This window comes from Saimiri boliviensis, chromosome 6 (assembly GCF_048565385.1).
Source record: "Saimiri boliviensis isolate mSaiBol1 chromosome 6, mSaiBol1.pri, whole genome shotgun sequence".
Lineage (NCBI taxonomy): Eukaryota > Metazoa > Chordata > Mammalia > Primates > Cebidae > Saimiri > Saimiri boliviensis.
The window spans coordinates 96,850,122-96,867,836 of NC_133454.1; the positions used below are offsets into that span (position 1 = coordinate 96,850,122).

General features: G+C 38.5%; 1 protein-coding gene across 3 annotated transcripts in view; it reads left to right on the top strand.

Moving 5' to 3' along the window:
• METTL15 (methyltransferase 15, mitochondrial 12S rRNA N4-cytidine) overlaps nucleotides 1-17,715 on the top strand; it is a 400,694-nt gene that overhangs the window by 271,095 nt on the left and 111,884 nt on the right. For 2 of the 3 annotated variants that reach the window (XR_012518126.1, XR_012518124.1), the window contains exon 11: nucleotides 1-17,715. This exon is cut by the window's right edge and continues 18,713 nt beyond it. The gene's annotated coding sequence lies outside the window, so the exon portion shown is untranslated. The other variant, XR_012518125.1, reaches the window with a different exon arrangement.

Genomic DNA, 17,715 nt, shown 5'->3' on the forward strand with positions numbered 1-17,715 from the left:
GCTGCACATGTTCTTGCAAAACAGATCTAAAATCACCACCTTTTGCTTTGTCTGCTGGTGCTTAAGGTGAGTCACTATTACAGGCCCCTCTCTCCCACTGAGTTTTCTGCATGGAGAATAACCTGAGGTAAAAGGGTAGAGAAGGCAAGTTCATAAAAAAGACAAAGGCAGGGAGGAGGGAAGCAAAGAAGGGCACAGATTCAATGCAACAATTAGAGTTGTCTACACATAATCCCTTTGGAAAAGCATTAGCATAGGCTCTTCAAAGCTGTTTGGTTCTTGTCACAGAACTTTTATATTCTAGGAGCACCTGGATTGTTAGAACATGTGTGATGGTGAGGAAGGTGACCCCTGCCAACCTGTGCTTTAAATGGGCTTGTTTAGTGTTGGGAGAAAACCATTAGGCTACACACAGAAGAGATGTGCCCTCTTTCAGTTTTTCCAATGACAAATGTGGAAGGTATGATTCATCACATAAGGCCAAAACTTTGTGCATGGCTGGTATGACATCAGACATTCCAGACCTTCTCTGTGCTCCTTTTTCTCTGCATTGAGCTACAACCTGTAGTACCACTACAGGGATGTGGGAAATGCAGAAAACATATTTTACAGTTACTGTAATAGCAGTGATTGGTTGCCGATGACTTGTTGGAACTGTAGCAAGTTTCTTGCTGGGATGGGAGCATAAGAGTCCATATAGAGCATGGAAATAACCCACTGTTAAGTGAAAACCACTCATTGTTTTTAATAAGATCATTTTCCTGCTGGTAGACTTAAGGCCTCCCTGGTGATATCTTCTGTGCTCTAGTTCCTATCAGAATACTGAGAGGCAGATGGGCTGTAGGAACAATCAAACCTACTTAAATCTGTTTCACAAAGTAGTAAGAGCAAGAATTGGTTTTCTGTCCATCAATCCATCCCTCCATCTATTCACCCATTCTTTTATTTATTCTTTCCACACAGAAGTCAAAGTAATTTTTCCAAAATACACATCTGATCCTGTTACTGTCCTCTTTAAATACTTTCCTAGTTTTTCCCTCAAGGTGAATCCAGACTCCTGAATGTCACCTCCCTTGGCCCGCATAATCAGAATCAGGCCTCTGTCCACTTCTCTAGTGACATCTCTTGTTTGATTTCTCTCATCCTTTTATATACTGTACAATCCTGTCATGCAGAGTATCTTTCACTAGCTTGAAAGAATTATGCTTCTTTTTGCCTTTGGAGCTTTGAGCAAGTTGTTCTTTCCCCTTCCTCTCCATCCCTTGACCTCTAATCATTCATCACTTCACCTAAGAGGCCTCACCTTCGTGGAGTATTAGTTCCTGTGCCTAGCACCCTCTAGCCTCCCATCACAGCTCTGTAGTAAGTATTTCTACCTTTAATGCATCTGTATGTGCCTTATACTTTAAACTCCTTAAAAGCATAGACAGTACCTATATATATTTTTTGTTGTCGAGACACTAATGGCTAGCACAGAGTCTGCCACATAAGACTTCAGCAGATATTTGTTGTGTAAAATTGTATGACTAACATTGGCAATATATCTTAAAGATTGGCTTTTGTTGAGTAGCGATTTTAATCTGTATTCCAGCTTCACTATCTGCTCAATGCATGACTTTGGGCAATTTATTTGTTTTTTTAAATTTTAAGTTCAGGGGTGCATGTGCAGGATGTGCAGCTTTGTTACACAGGTAAATGTGTGCCATGGTGGTTTACTGCACAGATCACCCCATCACCTAGGTATCCAGCCCAGCACTCGCTATTCTTCCGGATGTTCTCCCTCCTCCCCACCTGCCCTCTGACAGGCCCCAGTGTGTGTTATTCCCCCTAACATTTCCATGTGTTCTCATAGTTCAGCTCCCACTTATAAGTGAGAACACGAGGTATTTGGTTTTCTGTCTCTGTGTTAGTTTGCTGAGGATAATGGCTTCCAGCTCCATCCATATCCCTGCAAAGAACATGATCTTGTTCCTTCTTATGGTTGCCTAGTATTCCATGGTATATATGTACCACATTTTCTTTATTCAGTCTATCATTGATGGGTGTTTAGTTTGATTCTATGTCTTTGCTATTGTGAATAATGCTGCATGTATCTTTATAATAGAATGATTCATATTCCTTTCAGTATATATCCAGTAATGTGATTGCTGGGTTGAATGGTATTTCTGCCTCTATGTCTTTGAAGAATCGCCACACTGTCTTCCATAATGGTTGAACTAATTTATATTTCTATTGACAGTGTAAAAGCATTCTTTTTTCTCTATAACTTTGCCAGCATCTGTTTTTGTGACTTTTTAGTAATAGCCAGTCTGATTGGCATAAGATGGTATCTCATTGTGGTTTTGATTTGCATTTCTCTAATGATCAATATTGAGCTTTTATTCATATGCTGATTGGCCACATGTATGTCCTCTGTTGAGAAGTGTCTGTTCATGTCCTTTCCCCACTTTTTAATGGCATTGTTTATTTTTTTTTTTCTTGTAAATGTGTTTAAGTTCCTTGTAGATGCTGGATATTGGACCTGTGTCAGATGGATACATTGCAAATTTTTTTTTTCCATTCTGTCCACTCTGACGATACTTTTTTTTTCTTTTTTTTTTTTTTAACTGAGCAGAAGCTCTTTAATTAGATCCCATTTTTCAGTTTTTGCTTTTGTTGCAATTGCTTTAGACGTTCTCGTCATGAAGTCTTTGACCAATGCCTATGTCCTGGATGGTATTGCCTAGATTTTCTTCCAGGGCTTTTATAGTTTTCAGTTTCACATTTAAGTCTTTAATCCATCTTGAGTTGACATTTGTATATGGTATAAGGAAGTAGTCCAATTTCAGTTTTCTTCATGTGGCCAGCCAGTTCTTCCAGCACCATTTATTTAATAGGGAATTATTTTCCCATTGTTTGCTTTGTCAGATTGTCAAAAATCAGATGGTTATAGGTGTGTGGTGTTATTTCTGGATTCTCTATTCTGTTCCATTGGTCTATGTGTTTGTTCTTGAACCAATACCATGCTGTCTGGTTACTGTAGCCTTGTAGTTTGAAATCAGGTAGTGTGATGCCTCCAGCTTGGTACTTTTTGCTTAGGATTGTCTTGGCTATCTGGGCTCTTTCTTGGTTCCATAAGAATTTTTAAATAGGTTTTTTTCTAATTCTCTGAAGAATTTCAATGGCTGTTTCATGGGAACAGCATTGAATCTATAAATCACTTTGGGCACTATAAGCATTGTAACAATATTGATTCTTCTTATCCATGAGCATGGAATGTTTTTCCATTTGTTCCTATCCTCTCTGATTTCTCTGAGCAGTGGTTTGTAGTTCTTCTTGAGAGGTACTTCCCTTCCCTTGTTAGCTATATTCCTAGATATTTTATTCTTTTTTGTAGCAATTGTGAATGGGAGTTCATTTATGATTTGGCTTTCGGTTTGCATATAGGAATGCTAGCGATTTTTGCACACTGATTTTCTTTTCTTTTGTTTTTTAGAATTTTTTTTTTATTGTACTTTAGGTTCTGGGGTACATGTGCAGATCATGCAGGATTGTCGCATAGGTACACACATGGCAATGTGGTTTGCTGTCTCCATCCCCCCCTTCACTTATATCTAGCATTTTTCCCCATGGTATCCCTCCCCAACATCCCCACCCCATGCTGTTCCTCCCTTAGCCCCCACCAACAGACCTCAGTGTATATGCTCCCCTCCCTGTGTCTATGTGTTCTCATTGTTCAACACCCTGCTGTGAATGAGAACATGTGGTGTTTGGTTTTCTGTTTTTGTATCAGTTTGCTGAGAATGATGGTTTCCAGATTCATTCATGTCCTGGAACATGTGGTGTTTGGTTTTCTGTTCTTGTATCAGTTTACTGAGAATGATGGTTTCCAGATTCATTCATGTCCCTGCAAAGCACATGAACTCATCGTTTTTTATGGCTGCATAGTATTCCATGGTGTATATGTGCCACATTTTCCTTGTCCAGTCTATTATTGATGGGCATTTGTGTTGGTTCTAAGTCTTTGCTGTTGTAAACAGTGCCACAGTGAACATATGTGTGCATATGTCCTTATAATAGAAGGATTTACAATCCTTTGCATATATACCCAGTAATGGGATTGCTGTGTCAAATGGAATTTCTATTTTGAGGTCCTTGAGGAATCACCACACCATCTTCCACAATGGTTGAACTAATTTACACTCCCACCAACAGTGTAAAAGTGTTCCTATTTCTCCACATCCTCTCCAACATCTGTTGCCTCCAGATTTTTTATATCCTGAGACTTTAGTGAAGTTGTTTACTGGCTTAAGAAGCTTTTGGGTTGAGATGATGGGATTTTCTAGATATATGATCATGTCATCTGCAAACAAAGATAGTTTGACTTCCTCTCTTCCTATTCCAATACATTTATTTCTTTCTCTTGTCTGATTGCCCTGGCTAAACTTTCAATATGACATTGAATAGGATTGGTAAGAGAGGGCATCCTTGTCTTGTGCTGGTTTTCAGAGGGAGTGTTTTCAGCTTTTGGGCAATTTATTTCATCTGTTTGGGCCTTGGCTTTCTTTCTATTAAGTAGTAATAATAGTACTATTATTAATTGTTTAATAACAGGGATACATTTCTAGAAATGTGTCATTAGGTAATCTCATCTTTGTATAAACATTATAGAGTGTACTAACACAAACCTAGGTGGTATAGCCTACTACACACTCAGGCTATATACTATAGCCTGTTGCTCCTAAGCCATAAACCTATATAGCAGGTTACTGTACTGAATACTGTAAGCAATTATAACACAATTGTAAGTATCCTTGTATCTACACATAGCTAGAAATAGAAAAGGTACAGTACACATACAATATTATGGTATTTTGGGACCACTGTCATCTGTGGTCTATTGTCGACCAAAATGTTACTTGGTGGATGATTGTATGTACAATCTTAGGATGTCGTTAAATGAGATAACTCATGTCAAGCACGTAGACTAGTGTTTAGCACATATAATACACTTAGTTCTATGTGATAATTGTCTTCTTCATATAGAGCTCTAGATGTAAACCCATGGTGGAATTGAAAAATATGTAATCTACAAGTCATTTCAGGGACTGGCTTAATTTCTCTAAACCTCATAAATGGCTCCCTGAGACAAGCTGAGAACTAACACTAACATGTACTCTGGGAGACACTTTGCTCTAAATCTGGCATAGGGGCTAAAAACCATCATTCTGACTACTGATATGGCATATTTTCCATGACCTAGTCCAACTTGTCCAAACTCCTAAGCTTAAATCACTTCTAGCATTTCTGTCTTGTTCTCTCCTGTCTTTATTTCTTTTCCAGGACTCTCATACTCCTGGAGCCTGCATCTGTTGCCAGCAGATCCCCTTCCTACAATCTGAAGACTGGAGTCTTATTCCAAAAGCCCAGACCCTGCTGGAGCCATGCTAGTTCTCTGGTGCTGACCACATATTCATATTACCTTTATCTGGAAGGTTCATCTCCGTGGTCTCCCTGCCTGACTTAACCCCCTATTATACTGCCTCTCTGACTGGACTGCTATCTCTCTCCTGTATGGTTACCAAGCTCTGATGACTCATCTAGAGTATAGCTGGGTCAGCCTCCTGTTACTTATCCTACCCTATTTTGTGTAATAAGTTTCTCAGTCTGGGTCTCTCTTCTCAGTTTTATTTTACCATCACCCAAACTCCTGTTTAGGGCTTCTCTGCTTACAAGAAATGACAATGTCTTGGGGGAGATAACACATGTCCTTAGATGACAATTAAAGATTGAAAGTCAGAAGTACCTTGAAATATTGGTTAAAAAAAAAAAGTACCTGCTTCTAAAACTTTAAAGAGTAAACAGGAATTAGACAGGGGAAAGATAATGCTTTTGTTTGGTGGAATCTATACTGACACTCCAGGAAAGAGGCAGACTAACAGCTAATTGGACAACAAGCAAACTGTGTCTCCACCTGGTACCCATCATAGGATTCTTAACTCTCCCAGACCCTATTAGGAATGGACGAATCCTTCCAGTAACACCAGAGTATGTAACTAAGGTGATGAAAAGACTCTAACTTTCCACTGCAAAATCTTCTGTGACATGGACTCTATCTCATGGAGAATACCTTGTGTGCCATGCAAGTCATTATAATGGGGCTGATCAAATTCTTAGTCAAACCTATATTCTGACATGGACAAAAATGTTATAGATAGTTATTGAGGATGGAAAAGAATAAAGATACCAAGATGGAAAAGAAAGGGCAACTTGCTGCTGTTTTAACTGTTTTATATTGTCTTCATGATATTATGGTAGCTCAATGAAAGTTGGGTATATATCTTTCTTTTTAAGAGATTAAGTAAAGGAATCAATAATTATTGCTGTAATCATTCAACTGAGTCTATTTACATACACATGATTGAAAATGAGCATTCATGTTTATTATTTTTTTCTCTTCTTGAAAAAATGTATTAGAAGAAAGAGAAGTTTCTTCTTCAGTATTGTCCACTGAATGCAAGAGGGGTGAATTCTCTCTTTCACAGTCAGTGGTCTGGCAGTTCTGTTTGCCTGATATAGAAAAATGAGCAAGAGTTTTAATGTTAGACAGATCTAAGTTTGTACCTCTCCACCATTTCTAGCAGAAGGATCTTTCTCTCACTCAACTTCACCTGTAAAATGGAAATAATAATATTGAACTCAGAGTGTTTCCATGAAGCTTAAATTATGAATTCCATTTTCAAGGGTCTGGCAGAGTTAATAGTACATGTAGGGACATAATCAATGAATTCTCAGCTGTTCTTGTTAATTAGGGGCGGTAATATGGAAGCAGTTGTGCCCTGGAAAGAATGCTTTACAGCATGGACTTGCTTGACCATAACCTAGTGAAGCATTTTTTCTTAGCAGCAAACTCCCAAAGCACTGGTTCATTTTGGTGACCTCTTTCTTTCTGCAATTTTTTTTTGTCTTTTGCCTTTTGCCTCCAGATATACAAAGGTCATTCTTATCTGTATAGGTAACACATTTTCTTTTACATCAAATGTGCCAAAAACCTATGTTCACTTAATTTCTTTCGTAAATGTCATCTTCCTAATTTCTTCCTGAACACATGGAGGAATTGTCATTCTGTTATTGGCATAATAAAATTCAAAGTTTTCTTGCCTTCTCTTTGCTGTACTTCTTTCAGGGTTTTTTGGTACTATTATTCTCTTACTCATTTGTTGTCATTTTACCCTTTTATTTGTTTTCTTTCTTCTCACTTCTTCATTCATTAACTCAACAAATATGTATTGTATACACCATGACAAACCCGAGCTGGCATTGGGGAGCTAGCAGGTATACCATTAAGAGAGGAAGAATAGGATAATGTTTAGGAATAAATGCTTTCAAGACAGAGGAAGTCCTCTGAACCCTGACTCGACTCCATTGTGTTTTAGCTGGCTGACCATGGGCAAGCCACTTCAAGTTCCCTAGACTCTAGTTTCTCATGTGTCAAATGGGAATAATATCAATTCCTATTTTCCAAGGATATAGTAAAAAGTAAACAAGACAAGGAAGGCAAATTTCTTAGTGCACTGCCTGACATGTAACATGCATACATAGTCAATAAATGTTAGCTTTCATTATAGTGATGATGATGATTTTTAATTATTTGGTTCTTCATGGAGTTTAGATTTTAGTAAAGACATCACATAAATATCCATGGAGCTATTGAAGGTTTTTAAGTAGATTAATGACTAAGTTGTGATGACCTTTGATGCCTCCTTTTTTGCATTTATCCTTCTGCAACTAGTCCCTATAACTAGTTGGATTGTCCTTGATACATCTCATAGATCAATCCTCTCTTTTTCCATACCACTGAGAAACCCTCCATTCATCTAAAGTATAGTTTTTTAACTGAGACATTATCAAATGACTAAATGTAATTAAAGTAGACTCCTTCCTAAGTAAAGGATGGTCTCCTTGGCATCATTCTGCATTCAAGAGGCTGAACTGGTCTATGATGGTGATATACTTTGGTTGTGTCCCCACCAAATCTCATCTTGAATTATAGTTTCCATAATCTCCACATCATGGGGAGGGGCTAGGTAGAGATAATTGAGTCATGGGAGCAGTTTTTCCCATCCTGTTCTTGTGACAGTGAATAAATTCTCACAAGAGCTGATGGTTTTATAAGGGGTTTCCCCCTTTGCTTGGCTTTCATTCTTCTCCTTCCTGCCATCACATGAAGAAGGACATGCTTGCTTCCTCTTCCACCATGACTGTAAGTTTCCTGAGGCCTGCCCAGACATGCTGAACTGTGAGTCAATTAAACTTCCTTCCTTTATAAATTACTAGTCTTAGTTATGCTTTTTTTTTCTTTTTCTTTGAGATGGAGTCTTGCTCTGTCACTAGGCTGGAGTGCAGTGGCACGATCTCGGCTCAGTGCAACCTCTGAGTCTAGGTTCATGCAATTCTTCTGCCTCAAACTCTCGAGTAGCTGGGACTACAGGTGTGCACCAACATGCCTAGTTAATTTTTGTATTTCTAGTAGAGACAGGATTTCACCATGTTGGCCAGGATGGTCTTGACCTCTTGACCTCATGATCCACCTGCCTCAGCCCCCACAAAGTGCTGGGATTACAGGTGTGAACCACCACACCTGGCCCCAGTTATGTCTTTATTATCAGTGTGAGAATGGACTAAGGCAGATGGCATAATCACATTTCTGACTAAGGCTGTTTTCAATGATTCAGACATTGACTTGAATTCTCATATTGGTAATTGCCTCTCTGCTATTCTTTTTATCTGTTTGTAAATATAGAGATGTCTATCTAGCTGAGATTTTATGACTAGCACTAAAAAGATGAATCTATTAATGAGGGAGTATCTTTCAAATTTGCCTCAAACTTCTTTAAAAGGAACTTTACTACTGACATAGTAAATGGATTTCATCACACATGCTGTCTGTATCAGTTTGCTCTTGCTGTGTAACATAACCTTAGTGGTCATTATTTCTTGTAGGTACTGGCTGGCTGAAAGATTCTTATAATCTAGGATGGACTCAGCTCATTTTTCCAGCTTGGGCATCTGCAGTCAGCTGGCAAGTTGACGGGGGATGGTTGAATCTAGTATAGGTTCAGCTAGAACAACTTGTCTCTCTTCTATGTGTCTCTTCAGCAGGCAGGGGCAGGAATCAAAGAGGGAAGGCAGAAATCACGAGCAAATTTTCAAGCCTCTGCTGTTGTCAAGTTTTTCTCACTCATCAAAACAAGTCCCCTGGTTAAGCTTACAGGTAGAGTGTGACAGTGGTACCAAAAGGGAAAGATATAGCAGTTATGAAAACCTGGGTCCCCTAATCCACTCAATCTACCATAGTCTGCCTTCTGGGCACCATTATAACATGCTGCCCCATGTGAAATATACTCCTCACATCCCAGGACCCTCCAAAATCTCAAGTTGCAGCATCCTGCTTGAAGTCCAGGACATTGTAATCTATATCAAGTTCATTACATGCTCCTCTTGATTCAAAAAGTTACGTAGTAGAAAAAAAGCATTTGCTCTAAACATACTCAACATAGAGTGATGAAATGAGGGTAGAATAACCTATGTAAGTATTCTTATTTAGAAAGGGAAGGAATAGAAAATACACAGCAGTAACTGGTTCATGGAAACTCTGAACTCTTTCCGGGCAGATGTTTCCCATTTACCCTACTCTGGAGATGGGAAATGTTCTTTGATTTGTTCTGCTCTCTGGGAAGACTCCTCAGTTTATTGTTCTCTATGGTTCTTGGAACATCTCTTCCATTTTTCTTTCCCACTTCAGAAGAGAATGTTGGAAATATTCCTGCTTCCAGCATATAGAAAATTAGGGGCAAAGATGTCTTTCTACAAGTGTGAGACACCTCTATAGAGTCACAATTCTTTCTTCCTCTGGGCTGGCAAAATTTGCCAATCTAGCTGAATTAAAACATTGTGAATTCCCATGAATATGGTTGGATTCTACTCCATGAGATAAATCTCACAACTTGCCGGGCACGATGGCTCACGCCTGTAATCCCAGCACTTTGGGAGGCCAAGGCGGGTGGATCACGAGGTCTAGAGATCGAGACCATCCTGGTCAACATGGTGAAACCCCGTCTCTACTAAAAATACAAAAAATTAGCTGGGCATGGTGGCCCGTGCCTGTAATCCCAGCTACTCAGGAGACCTGAGGAGGCTGAGGCAGGAGAATTGCCTGAACCCAGGAGGCGGAGGTTGGGGTGAGCCTAGATCACGCCATTGCACTCCAGCCTGGGTAACAAGAGCGAAACTCCATCTCAAAAAAAAAAAAAAAATTAAAAACTCACAACTTAATATTCTTCTAAGCTCTTTTGAATAGTAGAGAAGTTCTATTAGGCTTTTCCTGAATTTTTTTTTTTTTTTTTGTACTTTAGGTTCTGGGGTACATGTGCAGATCATGCAGGATTGTTGCATAGACATACATGGCAATGTGATTTGCTGCTCCATACCCACTTCAGCTATATGTGGCATTTCTCCCCATGTAATCCCTCTCCAATCCCCCACTCTCTGCTGTCCCTCCCCTCACCCCCACAACAGACCCCAGTGTGTGAAGCTCCCCTCCCTGTGTCCATGTGTTCTCATTGTTCAACACCTGGCTATGAGTGAGAACATGTGATGTTTGATGTTCTGTTCTTGTGTCAGTTTGCTAAGAATGATGGTTTCCAGATTCATCCATGTCCCTATAAAGGACATGAACTCATCGTTTTTTATGACTGCTTAATATTCCATTGTGTATATGTGCCACATTTTCCTTGTCCAGTCTGTCATTGATGGGCATTTGTGTTGGTTCCCTGTCTTTGCTATTGTAAACAGTGCCACAATGAACATATGTGTACATGTGTCTTTATAACAGAAAAATTTATAATCCTTTAGGTATATACCCAGTAATGGAATTGCTGGGTCAAATGGAATTTCTATTTCTAGGTCCTTGAGGAATCACCACACTGTCTTCCACAATGGTTTAACTAATTTACACTCCCACCAACAGTGTAAAAGCATTTCTTTTTCTCCACAACCTTTCCAGCATCTGTCTCCAGATTTTTTAATGATCACCATTCTAAGAATGGTGATCTGGCATAAGATGGCATCTCAATGTGTTTTTTTTTTTTTTTTGCTCTAATGACCAGTGATGATGAGCGTTTTTTCATATATTTGTTGGCCTCATATATGTCTTCTTTTGAAAAGTGCCTGTTCATATCCTTTGCCCACTTTTGAATGGGGTTGTTTGTTTTTTTCTTGTAAATCTGTTTTAGTTATTTGTAGATTCTGGATATTAGCCCTTTTCAGATGGGTAGCTTGCAAAATTTTTTCCCATTCTGTTGGTTGCCAGTTCACTCTAACAATAGTTTCTTTTGCTGTACAGAAGCTCTTAAGTTTAATTAGATCCCATTTGTCTATTTTGGCTTTTGTTGCCATTGCTTTTGATGTTTTAGTCGTGAATTCCTTTCCTATGCCTATGTCCTGAATGGTATTGCCTACGTTTTCTTCTAGGGTTTTTATGGGATAGGTCTTATGTTTAAGTCTTTAATCCATCTTGAGTTAATTTTAGTGTAAGGTCTAAGGAAGGGGTCAGTTTCAGCTGTCTGCACCTGACTGCCAGTGTTCTCAACATCATTTGTTAAACAGGGAATCCTTTCCCTATTACTTTTTTTTGCCAGGTTTGTCAAAGATCAGATGGTTATAGATGTGTGACGTTACTTTCAAGGTCTCTGTTCTGTTCCATTGGTCTATATCTCTGTTTTGGTACCAGTACCATGCTGTTTTGATTACTGTAGCCCTGTAGTATAGTTTGAAGTCAGGTAGCATGATGCCTCCAGCTTTGTTCTTTTTGTTAGGATTGTCTTGGCTTTGTGGGCTATTTTTTGGTTCCATATGAAGTTTAAGGTGTTTTTTTCCAGTTTTGTGAAGAAGGTCAGGTTCACCATTTCTCCAGTCTCCTTTAACAGCTTCCTCACCATTATTCTAGCTTCTGCCAGCTACTCTGACCCAAAGCCAATGTCACATCTTTTAAGTTTTAGTTAGAACAGAAGTGCAATACCAAGTTCTTTATCAATTTGCTATTGTGCATCATAAACCACTCCAAAACTTAGTGGCTTAAAATAACAACTGTATATTATTTCTTAAAAGTCTATGGATTTATAGAAGATTTTGCAGATCTGAGCTAAGCTAAATGCATCAGTGTTCATGTTTCTGTGGTCAGCTGGCAGATCCACTGGCACCTGGCTAATCCAGGGTCTCCTTGGTTGGAAAATTTCAACCCTCCTCCCTATATGTCTAACATTGAATTCTTTTTTTTTTTTTTTTTTGGAAATACTTGCACAGAATACTGCTTTTAAATGTTGCAAGGCTGTATATAGGCTCAGCTGAAAAGGCTCCTCTGTTAATTCGTGATTTTGGCCATGGGCAAGGGAGATAGCAAAGGTAGCACATATGCCATGCGCTCACTATTTCTCTCTTGTTTCCTAGGTTTTCAAGGATAGAGATCAGAGATCTCTTTTATACGTGCTCAGTGAGATGGTTAATACTGAGTGTCAACTTGATTGGATTGAATGATAGAAAGTATTGTTCCTGGGTGTATCTGTGGGGGTACTGCCAAAAAGATTAACATTTGTGTCAGTGAACTGAGAGAGGCCGACCCACCCTCAATGTGGGTGGGCACCATCTAATCAGCTGCCAGCATGGTTAGAATAAAGCAGGCGGAAGAAATGGGGTGAAGCTGACTTACAGCGTCTTCTAGTCCATCTTTCTCCCATGCTGGATGCTTCCTGCCCTTTAACATCAGACTCCAAATTCTTCAGCTTTTGGACTCCTAGACTTAAACCAGTGGTTTGCCAGGGGCTTTCAGGGCTTTAGCACAGACTGAGGGCTACACTATCAGCTTCCCTACTTTTCAGTTTTGGGGACTCAGACTGAGCCACTGCTGGTTTCCTTGCCTCATCTTGCAGATGGCCTATCCTGGGAGTTCACCTTGTGATCGTGGGAGTTGATTCTCCTTAATAAACTCTCTTTCATATATACATATATCCTATTAGTTCTGTCCCTCTAGAGAACCCTAATACACTCACTTAGTATTATGCCTGACAAATATTAGGTGCTTAATATATATTTTGCATAAATAATTGAATAAATAAATGGAAAAGGAAGATGCACATATCAGGATGCAACATAGACCAAATTTTTAGCCAGGTATCCTTCAATTGGTCAGATGTTTTTCTCCCCAGTTTTTAAACACACCATATACAGCACTCATCTTGTTTTACTTTCTCAAATACTACATGGGCATACTTGCTTTTGCCCTTGTGATTTCAGCAGATGAATGCTCTTTTCATACCTGAATGTCAACATTTGCCTCAATTTATAGCTTTGCTTAAATCTTTCCTTTTCAGTCAACCTGAGTCAGAAGCAATCTCATCTTGTACTTAGTCATTTTTTTTTTTTTTTGCCTAATACTAGAATAAATCATTTCCAGCTGGGTCTCTGACACCCCAGTTAGAGTGAAAACTGCTTAAGGATACGGTTTACATGTCATTTGTCTAAACATTCTTCACAATGCCCAGCCCAGTTTCTTCCAAATGGTGTGTTTAGTTACATTTCTTGAATGAATAAATGAATGAATGCATAAATAAATGAACTGAATTTCTACCAAACAAAGGCAGGGACTTTATCTATTCTGTTTATCCTTAGCTGTTAGTTCAGTGCCTGGTACATGGTAGGTGCTCAATAAATACTTACTGAATAAAAATTGAATCACCAAATAACTAAATGAATTAATAAACAAAGTAGGGGAAAAACAAATCCAGACTTATTCCTATTTTAAGAAGTTACACTTTATGTTAGAAAATTATTTCATGATTGATTTTAATGGTAATTCCTTAGAACAGCCCAGGAACTCAATTCTATTATTATCCTTGTTTTCATTCTTGCTCAAAGACCTTTTCCCAGGTAGTGAGAAAGAGAAATTGTGCACTATTCTCTCCAGGAGCTTCGTTTATAAAGTGAACTATTTCAGAGTTTATAACAAGGGATATGGGCTGTTGGAGTCTTTTCAGGCCACGTAGGACTGGGCTTGTCCTTCTAGGCAGAAACGACCAGTGTCTGTGTCCTACATGGGGTTATCTGGTAGATCATAAAAGCCTTACTTTGGTCCCAAATATTTTATTTCTTGCTGGGACATATTCCCTGTGCTTGAGAGATTTAGGGTTCATTGAAGTGGTTGTCAGACTTTAATCATCTGACTGAATCCCACTTCCCATCCTCTGAACATTCAAGTTCACTTGACCTGGGGCTGAGTCCCAGGCAACTGAATTTTATCAGCCACCTCAGTCCCAAGATTCTGATATTGGTGGTCCATAGATCACACTTCTAAAATTTTTAAATTTTTATTTTTGGAGAAGGAGTCTTGCTCTGTCACCCAGGCTGGAGTGCAGTGGCACGAACTCAGCTCACTGTAACCTCTGCCTCCCAGGTTCAAGCATTCTCCTGCCTCAGCTTTCTGAGGGATTACAGGCACATGCCGCCATGCCCGGCTAATTTTTGTATTTTAGTAGAGACGGTGTTTCACCATGTTGGCCAGGCTAGTCTCAAACTCCTGATATCGGGTGATCTGCCCACCTCAGCTTCCCAAAGTACTGGGATTATAGGTATGAGCCACCATTCCTGGCCAGACCACACTTTAAAAAACATTAATTGTGTGTGTGTGTGTGTGTGTGTGTGTGTGTGTGTGTGTCTGTGTGTGTGTGTGTGTGTGTGTCTGTGTGTGTGTGTGTTTGAAGATTGCAAAAAAAAAAAAAAGAGTGCTGTAAGTGCTGTGATGGATGTCTCATAAGACCCAGCGGAGTAAGAAAAGTAGTTGTTACCTTTTGCTAAAGATCTCTGGATTTTTGTTCAGTCTTAGATGAGCATTTTCTCTTTTGCCATAACTTGTAACAATTTTAGAATCCATAGAGGGAACAATTGAAGCCCTAAAGGGACTAGGATACGTGTAGAGGTTGACAATTTTGTTAAGGCTACTTCTTTCCTAGAAAAATCCCAGGAGGGTGCCCATTGTGTGTTATATATTTCTGAGAATCTTTCCACTAACCTTCCTGCTAGCAAAAGAATAATAAATGCTCACTATGCTGAGCATGTACCCAGGATGAAGACAGCAGAAAAGAAGGGGTTACCATGGAACAATGTGGTCCATGAGATCTCAAGAAAATTCTGTTTCCAAATCAAGCAGTCCATGAAATTTAGAATAACCAAATTTCATCTATTGAGTATTATGTCTTATCATGTACCTAAACTTGGACTTGATGGTGCAGTTTCACTTAGAGTTCTATATTTGTCTTCCCTCATTATCCCTGTGGGTGGGATCAATGGAGGGTGGAGAAAAAAAGGTACTCTGTGAGTTCTAAATAATCCTACTAACATCACATAGCTTTGAGTCACTGGAGATGTGTTTTATAAGCCTTGTTAAGTTTGATGTCTTTTACTCCTACTGCAATTATCTGTTGGAATTTTATAGGACTGTGGACATACTGAGAGGAGGCTTTTAATTGTTAAGTACTTTCAGCCTAATTGGTTCTCAATTGGAGGAGATGCCTTGGGTCTGGAAACTTGCCACATGTTAGCAGAGCATGTAGGTTCATTGCTCACCTGTGGAGTTGACAGATACAAGAGAATGTTCTGATTTGGCATCAATTTTGGCATTTAGTTGGCTTAACTGTCTTCAGGGCTGCTCCTAGGGCTTTTTATTTGTTAGCTGTGCCTGTGTTGGGTAGACACAGAGGCTTTTGCCAAGTCTCTTAGCTACCTGGGCTAAGACCCTGACTGTGGCAATTGGTGTCAGGCAGGAGGGAGTATGGCTGTATTGGTGGTCCCCAGAGAAAGCCATGACTGGGGAAATAATCAATGTTGTTTTCAACTATATTTTATTGTATCTTTTTGCATGCCCAATTAAACCAGTGAAAAAGATATTTGTGTTACTAAATATGGAGGGAACTAAGACCTCGAGGAGAAATGGTTAAGTAAATGGTTGTACATCTATATGATATCAAATGCACAATAATTACAATTATTACTTTGAATGTTATTTAATAATATAAAAATTGCTTACCATGAATTATTAATTAGTCATATCGATAGCATTTAACTTTTTGCCACAAAAGAAAAAAATACTGAGTGGAATTTTTGTCAGAAAAAAATGTAAAATAAATCTCATACATCTTTATATAAATTAAATGCAAAGATTCTGGATTCAGACTTGCTTTGTTTAAAAAGTCTGGGTATGTTTCTCAAAGTCACCTAATTGCTGCATAATTAGAAAAAGCTGATTAACCTTATTGAGACTATTTTTAAATTTATAAAATGGGAATAATATTTATAGCACTTACTCTATAGACTTATTTCAACTATTTCAGATGCTTATCTGTCTAAAGTACTCAATTCATTGCCTGGAACACAATGAAAGGTTGATAAATGTCATTATACATGCACACGTAAATGCAAACACACACATAGGTACACATACAAACATACTTTTACATGCCTTGTTGAAAAATCTTCTGTCTTGATAATCAATTTTTCTTTTCCTTCCAGCCCTCTGCCATTAATGCTAAACAGTGAGGGGAGGAAATGTTCCATCAAGAATTTCACTGTCCAGTCCATAGCCACTACCTATAGGTGGCCATTGAGCACTTGAAATATGGCTAGCCCAAACTGAGATGTGCTATTAAGTATAAAACTCACATTGGATTTTGAAGACTGTAGAAACAAGCTGGCGGGGGGTGTTTCTGGTTGGCTTTTAATGATGATACTACTTTTTTTGTAATTACAGGGTTTATATGATAATGTGGTACATTACCAAAATTTTTTTTGAACAGTATGAAAAACATACAAAATCTCTAAATTTTTAACAACATTGTTCACATACCAGAGTGTATTTCTGATATATTAGGTTAAGTATGTTATTAAATAATAATCATACTTTTTTGAGAAAGGCAAAGACACAAACCCTCTATGACAACATCGAATGGAATATTCTTTTCAAAGTGATTATATTTGAAGCCACGCTAGTACTTCTCTTCTGTTTCCTACTCTTGAATTTTCAGTTGTACCTGCCTGAGGTTTCTGTTGGGATCCTACTGTCACCTTAAACTCATCACATCCTAAATTGTATTTTTATTTTCTTCACAACTGTTTCCTATTTCTGATTTTCTTATTTCAGTTCTGTTCTCACTGTCCTTATGACCTTACTTCAGTTTCCTAAACCATATCACTAGATTTTCATTTGGGGTCTCTCCTATCACTTGATTCCATTTGTATTCATTTTGCCTGCCAAATCCAACCTAATCGTGCTAAAATACCACTTACTATAAAAAAAAAAAAAAAGGAAAACCTTCAGTGGCATTTATTTTTCTAAGATAAATTTCATGCCATTTTAGCTTGCTATTGGGACCCTTCCAGTCAACCCAGATGATCATTCTGGTCTTTTCTCTGATTTCTTGGTCCAGTTTTTCATTCTACAAAATACGAATTACCATCTAGCTTTTAAACATCACATATGGAGATGATAGAAATGTTTCACATTGCTCTTTACATAGGAAAAGAAGTAGGTTTTACAGGTTGGGAGTAGGAAGAAGAGATTTCAATTTTGGACATATGGAAGTTGATATGCCTTTTAGATAAATTAAAATTTTCTTTTCAACTAACTTAACT